Source organism: Amblyraja radiata, unplaced genomic scaffold (assembly GCF_010909765.2).
Source record: "Amblyraja radiata isolate CabotCenter1 unplaced genomic scaffold, sAmbRad1.1.pri scaffold_522_ctg1, whole genome shotgun sequence".
Classification (NCBI taxonomy): domain Eukaryota; kingdom Metazoa; phylum Chordata; class Chondrichthyes; order Rajiformes; family Rajidae; genus Amblyraja; species Amblyraja radiata.
In genome coordinates, this window is record NW_022630589.1 from 51,689 (window position 1) to 65,000 (window position 13,312).

Here is a 13,312-nt window from a genome sequence, read left to right on the forward strand (position 1 = left end):
ATGACAAACAACAGTGGACCCAACACAGATCCCTGTGGCACCCCACTCGTCACTGGCCTCCAACCTGACAAACAACCATCCACCATTACTCTCTGGCATCTCCCATTCAGCCACCGTTGAATCCATCTTGCTACTCCACCATTAATACCCAACCATTGAACCTTCTTAACCAACCTTCCATGAGGAACCTTGTCAAAGGCCTTACTGAAGTCCATATACACAACATCCACTGCTTTACCCTCATCAATTTCCCGAGTAACATCTTCAAAAAATTCAAGAAGATTAGTTAAACATGACCCAGGCACAAATCCATGTTGACTGTTCCTAATCAGGCCCTGTTTATACAGATGCTTATATATATTATCTCTAAGTATTCTTTCCATTAATTTGCCCACCACTGACGTCAAACTAACAGGTCTATAATTGCTAGGTTTACTCTTAGACCCCTTTTTAAACAATGGAACAACATGCGCAGTACGCCAATCCTCCGGCACTATTCCCGTTTCTAATGACATTTGAAATATTTCTGCCATAGCCACTGCTATTTCTACACTAACTTCCCTCAATGTCCTAGGGAATATCCTGTCCGGACCTGGAGACTTATCCACTTTTATATTTCTCAAAAGTGTCAGTACTTCCTCTTCTTTGATCCTCATTGTTTCCATAGCTACTCTACTTGTTTCCCTAACCTCACATAATTCAATATCCTTCTCCTTGGTGAATACCGAAGAAAAGAAACTGTTCAATATCTCCCCCATCTCTTTTGGCTCTGCAGATAGTTGGCCACTTTGACTCTCTAATGGACCAATTTTATCCCTCGTTATCCTTTTGCTATTAATATAGCGGTAGAAACCCTTCGGATTTACTTTTACCTTACTTGCCAAAGCAACCTCATATCTTCTTTTAGCTTTTCTAATTTATTTCTTAAGATTCTTTTTACATTCTTTATACTCCTCAAGCACCTCATTTACTCCAGATGTGCTGGATAGTATTACAGCATACGTCTGTGGAGGCCAAGTCAATGGATATTTAGCACGGGTGTCAGGAGTTATGGGGGGAAGGCAGGAGATTGGGTATTGAGAGGGAAAGATAGATTAGCCATGATTGAGTGGCAGAGTAGTGTTGATGGGTCGAATATCCTTATTCGTCTCATAGAACTTATGAAACTAACTGCCTGTACATAATCCATTATCCCTCCAATCCATATCTAACTAAATGCCTCTTACAAAAAACATGATTGCATCTATTTCTATCACCACCCCTAGCCTCCCGTGTGAAAAATTAACCTGCCCCGTGGTTTAAACTGGTGAAGATAGACACACAATGGTGGAGTAACTCAGCGGGTCAGGCAGCATCTTAGGAGAAAAGGAACAGCCAACTTTTCGGGTCATCTAGGGCTATGGGGAGAAGGCAGGAGAATGGGGTTGAGAGGGAGAGGTGGATCGACCACAATTAATAATAATAATAATACATTTTATTTATGGGCGCCTTTCAAGAGTCTCAAGGACACCTTACAAAAATTGACCATGTAGAGGAAACACATGTAATGGGAATGAAATAAATAGTAGAGACATGACTAGTACACAAAGTAAAGACAGAATTCAATACAAAACACAGTATGAGGCAATTAATGCACAGATGAAAAGGGACGGGGACGTGGGGCTAAGGATAAGCAGAGGTGAAAGATGGGTCTTGAGGCGAGACTGGAAGATGGTGAGGGACACGGAATTGCGGATCAGGAGGAGGGAGTTCCAGAGCCCGGGAGCTGCCCTGGAGAAGGCTCTGTCCCCAAAACTGCGGAGATGAGACCGGCTGATGTGGATCTGTGGGACCGTGAGGGTTGGTAGGGGGAGAGGAGGTCAGTGAGATATGGGGGGGGGGGGGGGCAGATGGTGGAGGGCTTTGTAGGTGAGGATCAGGATGTTGTAGGTGATCCGATGGGAGATGGGAAGCCAGTGAAGTTGTTTGAGGACTGGAGTGATGTGATGCCAGGATTTGGTGTGGGTGATGAGTCGGGCGGCTGCGTTCTGGACCAGTTGGAGTCGGTTGATGTAGGTGGAGTTGATGCCACGGAGAAGTGAGGGTTGCAATAGTCCAGTCAGGAGGAGATGAAGGCATGGATGCGTCTTTCAGCAGCGGGCGGTGTGAGAGAGGGTCTGAGTTTGGCGATGTTGCGGAGATGAAAGAAGGAGGTTTTAATGACATGGCGGATGTGAGGCTCACAATTGAATGGCGGAGTAGACTTGATGGGCCGAATGGCCTAATTGTGTTCTTATCACTTTTGAACATCAATATATGAGTCTTCATTAGGGTCGAGGTCGGGACCCTCCAGGTCTGAAGATGGGTCTCAACCCGAAACGTCACCAGTTCCTTCTCTCCAGGGATGCTACCTGACCCACTGAGTTACTCTGGCGCTTTGTGTATTTCTTCCTTGTAAACCAGCACCTGCGGTTCCTACTTACATGTTTAATATTTAATTTGGTGATGTGTATTCACTGGAGTCGGGTCTTCAGTAAAGATAGAGACAAGCTAGTTCTCTTCCAGTGTTAAATATTTAACATTCTCCCATCAGGCAAAAGGTATGGAAGTGTGAAAACACACGCCTCCAGCTTCAGGTGCAGTTTCTTCCCAGCTGTTATCAGGCAACTGAATCATCCTGAGTACAATTGAAAATAGATAACATAAGCATATGAAAATACATTTCTTGGTGTGATCTTAGACCACAAAATCTGCTGGAAACCACATATAAACCACGTCAAAGCAAAACTGGCAAAGTCTATAGCAATATTGGGGAAATCAAGACACATTCTGGACCACAAATTATTACATACTCTGTATAGTACACTCACATTGCCATATCTGAGTTACTGTGTGGAGATATGGGGTAACACCTACAAAACCAACTTACAGCCGTTATGCACATTACAAAAAAGAACAATAAGAATTATCAATAACGTTGGATATCTTCAACATACCAATTTATTATTCTTAACGTCACATACACTGAAGTTCACCGATCTGGTTAAATTTAAGACTGCGCAAATCATGTACAAAGCAAGTAATAATTTACTTCCAAGAAATATACAAAAACTGTTTATGGAAAGACAGGGTGGGTATAATTTGAGAGGGGAACATAATTTAAAAAACTCAATGTCAGAACAACTCTTAAAAGTATGTGCATAGCAATCTGTGGTGTGAATTTGTGGAATTGTCTGTGACAGGAGATAAAACTTAGCACAAGCATAATTCAGTTTAAAAAGATGTGCAAAAACACTTGTTTAAAACGATATTGGGATGAGGATAGGTGATTGTTAGTGGGATATTTGTTATACTGCTTGTATTGGGAAGGGTGATTGTAGGGTGATGGGTTGTATATATGACTAAGATACTGTATAGTATATGAGGGTTTTATTTTTATTTTATTTTTTTCTCTCTTTCTTGAATGGCTTTGTAAATATTTGATTAGTGTATAAATGTAAATAATTTGGTGTACATACAGCTACTGATGTACATATGGTGTACATATAGCTGCTAAATTTGTATAAGATCATTATAAGCAGTTGAATAAGGGGTGAGAATTAATAAGCTTTGGATTCTTCCTGCTCCTTTTCGGAATACGATTTCATTTATTTATAGATATTGTTTATGACACTTGATAAATATTCTTGTTTTGTTTTTTGTATGCTGTTTCACACTTGCTTTTTATTCTTTTATTCTGTTCGAAATAAAGAATTAAATAAATAAATAAATAAATAAATAGACCCTGTGGATGTAGTGTACCTGGACTATCAGAAAGCTTTTGATATGATCCCACACAGGAGATTAGTGTGCAAAATTAGAGCACATGGTATTGGGGTTAGAGTATTGACATGGACAGAAAATTGGTTGGCAGACAGGAAACAAAGAGTAGGGATTAACGGGTCCCTTTCAGAATGGTAGGCAGTGACTAGTGGGCTGTGTTGTGTACTACACATCAGTCCATTGGATTTTGCAGGAGTGGTCTATCTTGCTCCGCTATAGGATCTTTGCTCGTGAGGTGTCGCAAGGCTTGGTCCTGGGAACGCAGATATTTACAATATAAATTATTGATTTAGATGAAGGAATTAAAAGTAACATTAGCAAATTTGCAGATGACACAAAGATGGGTGGTAGCGTGAACAGTGAAGAGGATGCTATGAGGATGCAGGGTGACTTGGACAGGTTGGGTGAGTGGGCAGATGTATGGCAGATGCAGCATAATGTGGATAAATGTGAGGTTATCCACTTTGGTGGCAAGAACAAGAAGACAGATTATTATCTGAATGGTGTCAGATTAGGAAAAGGGGAGGTGCAACAACACTTGTGTGTCTATGTGCATGACACTGAAAGTAAGCATACAGGTACAGCAGGCAGTAAAGAAAGCTAATGGCATGTTGGCCTTCATAACGAGAGGATTTGAGTATAGGAGCAAAGAGGTCCTTCTGCACTCTGGTGAGACCACACCTTGAGTATTGTGTGCAGTTTTGGTCTAATTTGAGGAAGGACATTCTTGCAATTCAGGGAGTGCAGCATAGGTTCGCAAGCTTAATTCCTGGGATGACGGGTCTGTCATATGATGAAAGAATGGAGCAACTGATCTTGTATTCACTTGAATTTAGAAGGATGAGAGGAAGTCTTACAGAAACATAAAATTATTAAGGGTTTGGACACGCTAGATGCAGGAAACATGTTCCCGATATTGGGGGAGTTCAAAACCAGGGACCACAGTTTATGAATAAGGGGTAGGCCATTTAGATCTGAGATGCGGAAACACTTTTTCATCCAGAGAGTTGTGAATTTGTGAATGCTCTGCCTCAGAAGGGAATGCAGGCCATTTCACTGGGCATTCTTAGAGCTAGCGGAATCAAGGGATATGGGGAGAGGGCAAGAATGGGGTACTGGTTGTGGATGATACCCTGGTCACATTGAATGGCGGTCTGGCTCGAAGGGCCGAATGGCCTGCTGTTGTACCTATTGTTTATGTATCTATGTATCCTCCCACAACCAGAGAGCAGTGCTGAACTATTATCTACCTCTTTGGTGGTCCTCGGACTATCCTTGATCAGACTTTACCTTGCACTAAACGTCATTCCCTTATCAATACTTGATCAGACTTTACCTTGCACTAAACGTTATTCCCTTATCCCATACACTGTAAACAGCTCGATTGTAATCCTGTATTGTCTTTCGGCTGACTGGATAGCACGCAACAAAAAGCATTTCACTGTACCTCGATACACGTGACAATAAACTAAACTAAAATAAATTGAACGGAACAACAACTAACTCTTAACGTGAACAAATGGTCCTTAGTCTAACTAGTTGAACCCGCAAAGCAATGACGTTCCTTGCATTGGAAATCCAGCAGTGTGTGTATGCCTGCCGATGAATACAATGTGTACTCTTTGATATGAAAATGATAACGCCCGCGTGGAGAACATGGGATTACTAGGAATGCTGTAAAGTTGCTGCCTCACAGCATCAGAGATCCGTGTTTGATCCTGGGTGTTGTCTGTGCGGAGTTTGTACGTTCTCCCCGTGACCTGCGTGGGTTTTCTCCGAGATCTTCAGTTTCCTTACTCACTCCAAAGACGTGCAGTTTATAGGTTAATTGGCTTGGTATAAATGTCTTTTTGTAATTGTCCCTAGTGTGTGTCGGACAATGTTAGTGTGCGGCGTTCGCTGGTCGGTGCGGACTCGGTGGGCCGAAGAGCCTGACAACTCACCCGTTCCTTCTCTCAAGAGATGCTGCCGTAGAAACATAGAAACATAGAATATAGGTGCAGGAGTAGGCCATTCGGCCCTTCGAGCCTGCACCGCCATTCAATATGATCATGGCTGATCATCCAACTCAGTATCCTGTACCTGCCTTCTCTCCATAACCCCTGATACCTTTAGACACATCTAACTCCCTCTTAAATATAGCCAATGAACTGCTCTCAACTACCTTCTGTGGCAGAGAATTCCACAGATTCACCCCTCTCTGTGTGAAAAATGTGTTTCTCATCTCGGTCCTAAAAGACTTTCCCCTTATCCTTAAACTGTGACCCCTTGTTCTGGATTAGTTAGTCCAGCTTTTTGCGTCCACCAAGTGTAAGTACTTGAGTCCTTCAAATCTGCGGAGGGACTTCATGAAATCATGGTCAGCCTTGCTTGTTGAACGTTTGGCAGCTATCGAGGGGACAGTTGGAAAGCAGGGAGTTGGCACTGGGAAGTCATACACTTATGCAGTTGAAACCTGTCTCTTCAATGGTGGGCTGAAGGGCCTGTTTCCATGATGTATATGCGGGCTGAAGGGCCTGTTTCCATGATGTATATGTGGGCTGAAGGGCCTGTTTCCATGATGTATATGTGGGCTGAAGGGCCTGTTTCCATGATGTATATGTGGGCTGAAGGGCCAGTTTCCATGATGTATATGTGGGCTGAAGGGCCTGTTTCCATTATGTATATGTGGGCTGAAGGGCCTGTTTCCATGATGTATATGTGGGCTGAAGGGCCTGTTTCCATGATGTATATGTGGGCTGGAGGGCCTGTTTCCATGATGTATATGTGGGCTGAAGGGCCTGTTGCCATGATGTATATGTGGGCTGAAGGGCCTGTTTCCATGATGTATATGTGGGCTGAAGGGCCTGTTTCCATGATGTATATGTGGGGTAAAGGGCCTGTTTCCATGATGTATATGTGGGCTGAAGGGCCTGTTTCCATGATGTATATGTGGGCTGGAGGGCCTGTTTCCATGATGTATATGTGGGCTGAAGGGCCTGTTGCCATGATGTATATGTGGGCTGAAGGGCCTGTTTCCATGATGTATATGTGGGCTGAAGGGCCTGTTTCCATGATGTATATGTGGGCTGAAGGGCCTGTTTCCATGATGTATATGTGGGCTGAAGGGCCTGTTTCCATGATGTATATGTGGGCTGAAGGGCCTGTTTCCATGATGTATATGTGGGCTGAAGGGCCTGTTTCCATGATGTATATGTGGGCTGAAGGGCCTGTTTCCATGATGTATATGTGGGCTGAAGGGCCTGTTTCCATGATGTATATGTGGGCTGAAGGGCCTGTTTCCATGATGTATATGTGGGCTGAAGGGCCTGTTTCCATGATGTATATCTAAACTAAATCCAACTATACTAAACTCTCCGCCACATTAATCTGATTGTTTTACCCCCCCCCACCCCGCCTTCTCCCCATAACCCCTGACAACCGTACTAATCAAGAATATATCTTTCCCTGCCTTAAACAATATCAAATGTCGGCCTCCACAGCCTTCTGTGTCATATTTAGACATATTTATTCCGATTTCCATTTGAACCGTTAAACGATTCTTTATCCCTGGTAATGAATGTTGGCATCAAACCCATATCACAGTGAGTTGAGGAATGAGTGTAGATATCTTGGGAGATGGCCTGTGTGGAGAATGTTGCTGCATCTAATCCCCAGTCAGTGTTGGTTTCATTTAATGATTCCAGTCAGTGCATCCCAACCGTCCAATTCCGCAGATAGTCAAATAATGCTGGAGTAACTCAGCGGGTCAGGCTGCATCTCTGGAGAGAAGGAATGGATTAGGTTTCAGGTCGAGACCCTTCTTCAGGCTGAGAATCAGGGGAGATGGAAAGGAGAGGTATAGACGGTGACATAGAGAGATATAGAAGAAAGGAAAGAAAGAAATGCAAAAAATAGAGACGGAGCGCAGGAGAAATCACCGAGAGAGAGGATGGTGCAGAACTCTCGTGGGAGACAGTCATAGAGTCATAGGGTGATACAGCATGGAAACAGGCCCTTCACCCCAACATGCCCACACTGCCCAACATGTCCCAGCTATACTAGTCCCACCTGCCCACACTTCCCCCCATGTCCCTCCAAACCTGCTCTATCCATGTAACCATCTAACTGTGTAGGAAGGAACAGCAGATGCTGTTTTAAAACAAAGATAGACACAAAAAGCTTAACTCAGCGGGACAGGCAGCATCTCTGGAGAGAAGGAATGGGTGACATTTTGGGTCGAGACCCTTCTTCAGACTGGTTAGCGATAAGGCAAACAAGAGATATAGACGGTGATGTGGAGAGACAAAGATTAATGAATTAAAGATATGCAAAACGTAACAATGATAAAGGAAACAGGCTATTGTTAGCTGTTTGTCGGGTGAAAACGAGAAGCTAGAGCAACTTGGATGGGGGAGGGATAGAGAGAGAGGGAATGCCATGGGCTACCTGAAGTGAGAGAAATCAGTATCATACCACTAGGCTGTAAGCTGCCCAAGCGAAATATGAGATGCTGTTCCTCCAATTTGCATTTAGCCTCACTCTGACAATGGAGGAGACCTAGGACAGGAAGGTCTGTTTAGGAATGGTAAGGAGAATTAAAGTGTCCAGCAACCGGGAGATCAGGTAGGTTCAGGCTGGCTGAGCGAAGGTGTTCCGCGAAACGATCGCCCAGTCTGCGTTTGGTCTCGCCAATGTACAAGAGACCACATCTTGAGCAACGGATACAGAAGATGAGGTTGGATGAGGTGCAAGCGAATCTCTGTGTAACCTGAAAGGACTGTCGGGGTCCCTGGGAAGAGTCGAGTGAGGAAGTAGAGGGAATGGCCGTCCGAAGGGGGGGGGTGCATTGGGTGTGACCGCACCCCCCTTTTTCTCCACAGAATAAGAAAAAATCCTTAGAAGGAAAAAAAAATGGAAAAATAATCATTTTCCACTTTATCGGAAAATCGCCCGAAATTCTGGTGCCGGCTGCTGGATGATTTTGGAGAAAAAAATGCGACCATCCGCGCCCGCGCAGTTGAGGAAGCGACGGAAAATGACGCCGTCACTCCACGCGTGTGTAGTCTACTCCAGGTAAGTAGTGGAATATTGCTTTGCAAGAGGGGAAGTCTGTTTTTTTGCCCATTTCTCCGGGCCCGGGGGGGGGGGGTGCGGAGTGCGGTGTCTGCCCGCCCGGTCCAGCACCTCTATCCGCGGCATCGAAGCCTCACCAACGGCCAGCCAAGCCATCTTCCCCCCACGCCACACCCGCTGGCCCACGCCACCCCAACTGGGCCCACGCCACCACACTGGGCCCATGCCACCACTGCTGGCCCACGCCACCCCCATTGGGCCCACGCCACCCCCGCTGGGCCCACGCCACCCACGCTGGTCCCACCTACCACCCTCGCTGGGCCCACGCCACACCCGATGGGCCCACGCCACCCCCGCTGGGCCCACACTAACCCCGCTGAGCCCACACCACCCCCGCTGGGCAACACCACCTTTATCGCCCCCCGCATGCTGGGCCCGCGCCACCTTCATCTTCGGCTCCCCCCGCCAGAAAGAGGGGGAGGGGATGTGGGATGGGGTTAGAGGGAGGGGAAGGGAGAGGAGAGAGATGGGGAGGGAAGAGGGAAAGTGGGATTATCTTTAGTGAGACTGCAAAATTAAGGTAGGTTTTAGAGCTATTATATTTTCTCCTCCATATGAATAATTTTAAACAGTATCAAATAATGTCAAACAATTCGAACCGCTTTCTTTTCCTTGATAACAATACTGAAACATATGAATTCCATAGTATGTGATATAAATGTACATTTTAATGGGATCATTATATACAGATGTAACATTTCCATTTCGAGATCGGGGGGTGGTGGGCGGTGGGGGGATGGGGCAAATATGCGTTAAGCCAATAGCCTAATCGTTAAAGAGTTAAAAGATAGCCTAATTGATAAAGAGCTGAGAAGAGGAATCAGAGCTGCCAAGGAAAGGTACTCTGAGAAGTTGAGGAACAAGTTATCAGCTAGTGACTTCTTCAGTTTGGAAGGGCATGCAAGAAATCACCAGCTATAAGAGGAAAGCCCCCCGCTCTTTGAACAATCGTCAGCTGACAAACAACCTGAATGAGTTTTACAGCAGGTTTGAAAATCAGAAACGTAACCCTGGTACCCCCTCCCCAACAAACACATCCAGACCCCAGTCTGCAAAGAATGGACCCTGCACCCTCTCCTTCCCATTCATCACTTCACATCTACTTAAGGCAAGAGTCCAGTATGAAAAGTGTGGACCCTTTCCCACCCCAACCAACAGGCCAAAAATAGACTGGCGATTGATTCTTAATGGGTTGACGGTGGATATGCAATGGAAGGCATTTAAAGACTGCATGGATGAACGACAACAATTGTTCATCCCAGTTTGGCAAAAAAATAAATCAGGGAAGGTAGTGCATCCTTGGATAACAAGGGAAATCAGGGATAGTATCAACACAAAAGATGAAGCGTACAATTTAGCCAGAAATAGCAGCCTACCAGAGGACTGGGATAAATTCAGAGACCAGCAGAGGAGGACAAAGGGCTTAATTAGAAAGGGAAAATAGATTATGAAAGAAAACTGTCAGGGAACATAAAAACTGACTGCAAAAGCTTTTATAGATATGTGAAGAGAAAAAGATTAGTTAAAACAAATGTAGGTCCCTTGCAGTCAGAAACGGGTGAATTGATCATGGGGAACAAGGACATGGCAGACCAATTGAATAACTACTTTGGTTCTGTCTTCACTAAGGAAGACATAAATAATCTGCCGGAAATAGCAGGGGACCGGGGGTCAAATGAGATGGAGGAACTGAGTGAAATCCAGGTTAGCCGGGAAGTGGTGTTAGGTAAATTGAATGGATTAAAGGCCGATAAATCCCCAGGGCCAGATAGGCTGCATCCCAGAGTACATAAGGAAGTAGCCCCAGAAATAGTGGATGCATTAGTGATAATTTTTCAAAACTCTTTAGATTCTGGAGTAGTTCCTGAGGATTGGAGGGTAGCTAATGTAACACCACTTTTTAAAAAGGGAGGGAGAGAGAAAACTGGGAATTACAGACCAGTTAGTCTAACATCGGTAGTGGGAAAACTGCTAGAATCAGTTATTAAAGATGGGATAGCAGCACATTTGGAAAGTGGTGAAATCATTGGACAAAGTCAGCATTGATTTATGAAGGGTAAATCATGTCTGACGAATCTTATAGAATTTTTCGAGGATGTAACTAGTAGAGTGGATAAGGCCGAACCAGTGGATGTGTTATATCTGGACTTTCAGAAGGCTTTCGACAAGGTCCCACATAAGAGATTAGTATACAAACTTAAAGCACACAGTATTGGGGGTTCAGTATTGATGTGGATAGAGAACTTGCTGGCAGACAGGAAGTAAAGAGTAGGAGCAAACGGGTCCTTTTCACAATGGCAGGCAGTGACTAGTGGGGTACCGCAAGGCTCAGTTCTGGGACCCCAGCTATTTACGATATATATTAATGATTTGGACGAGGGAATTGAATGCAACATCTCCAAATTTGCGGATGACACGAAGCTGGGGGGCAGTGTTAGCTGTGAGGAGGATGCTAGGAGGCTGCAAGGTGACTTGGATAGGCTGGGTGAGTGGGTAAATGCATGGCAGATGCAGTATAATGTGGATACATGTGAGGTTATCCACTTAGCTGGCAAAAACAGGAAAGTAGATTATTATCTGAATGGTGGCCGATTAGGAAAGGGGGAGATGCAACGAGACCTGGGTGTCATGGTACACCAGTCATTAAAAGTAGGCATGCAGGTGCAGCAGGCAGCGAAGAAGGCGAATGGCATGTTAGCATTCATAGCAAAAGGATTTGAGTATAGGAGCAGGGAGGTTCTACTGCAGTTGTACAGGGTCTTGGTGAGACCACACCTGGAGAATTGCGTACAGTTTTGGTCTCCTAATGTGAGGAAATACATTCTTGCCATAGAGGGAGTACAGAGAAGGTTCTCCAGACTGATTCCTGGGATATCAGGACTTTCATATGAAGAAAGACTGGATTGACTCGGTTTGTACTCGCTAGGATTTAGAAGATTGAGGGGGGATCTTATAGAAACTTACAAAATTCTTAAGGGGTTGGACAGGCTAGATGCAGGAAGATTGTTCCCGTTGTTGGGGAAGTACAGAACAAGGAGTCACAGTTTAAGGATAAAGGGGAAATCTTTTAAGACCGAGATGAGGAAAACATTTTTCACACAGGGAGTGGTGAATCTCTGGAATTCTCTCCCGCAGAAGGTAGTTAAGGCCAGTTCATTGGCTATATTTAAGAGGGAGTTAGATGTGGCCCTTGTGGCTAAAGGGATCAGGGGGTATGGAGAGAAGGCAGGTACAGGTTACTGACTTGGATGATCAGCCATGATCATATTGAATGGCGGTGCAGGCTCGAAAGGCCGAATGGCCCTATTTTCTATGTTTCTATGTTTCTATGTTTCTATCACACCCAATTACTCATTTTTAACCAGTACCTGCAGAGATGCCTGCTTCAAATTCTCCACTATTGTCCCTGTACCCATAAAGGTAAGGATTACTGGTCTTAAAGACTACAGGCTTGTCGCACTGACCTCTGTCGTCATGAAGACCGTTAAAAGGCTTGTGCTGGCCAAGCTGAAAAATGTCACAATCCCTCTGCTGGACCCTCTGCAGTTTGCATATTGGGTCAATAGATCTGTGGATGACGCAGCCTGCACTTCATCCTCCAGCACCTAGACAGCCGGGGACCTATGCGAGAATTTTTATTTTTTTATTTTAGCTCTCCATTCAACACCATTGTGCCAGAGCTACTACGCTCCAAACCTTCTGAGTTGACTATGCCTGAACCCCTCTGTCGGTGGATCACCAGCTTTCTGACAGACAGGAAGCATATCTCAGACCCGCAAACGTTCAGCATAGGAGCACTGCAAGATGCGTACTTTCCCCTCTCCTCTACTCTCGCCACACCAATGACTGCACATCCACAGACACCTATGTCAAGCTTCTCAAGTTTGCGGACAACACAACCCTGATTGGACTGGACCAGGATGGGGATCTTTGTACTCTTTTCAGTTTGACATCTTTCCTATAACATGGTGCCCAGAACTGAACACAATATTCTAAATGCGGTCTCACCAACGTCTTATACAACTGCAACATGACCTCCCAACTTCTATACTCAATACTGACTGATAAAGGCCAGTGCCAAAATACATTTTGACCACCTGATATACCTGCGACACAACCTTCAAGGAACCATGCAACCATCAACCATTCCTCTGCCCACCTGGCTAATTGATCCAGATCCTGCTGCAATCTTTCACAACCATCTTCACTATATGCAAAAGCACTCACTTCTGTATCATCAGCAAACTTGCTAATCTTGCCCTGTTCTGTGACGTTTCACAGAGTGTTGGAGTAACTCAATGGGTCAGGATGAGTATAGAGGTTGGGAGGTCATGTTGCAGTTGCATAAGAAGTTGGTGAGGCCGCATTCAGAGTACTGTATTCAGATCTGGGCACC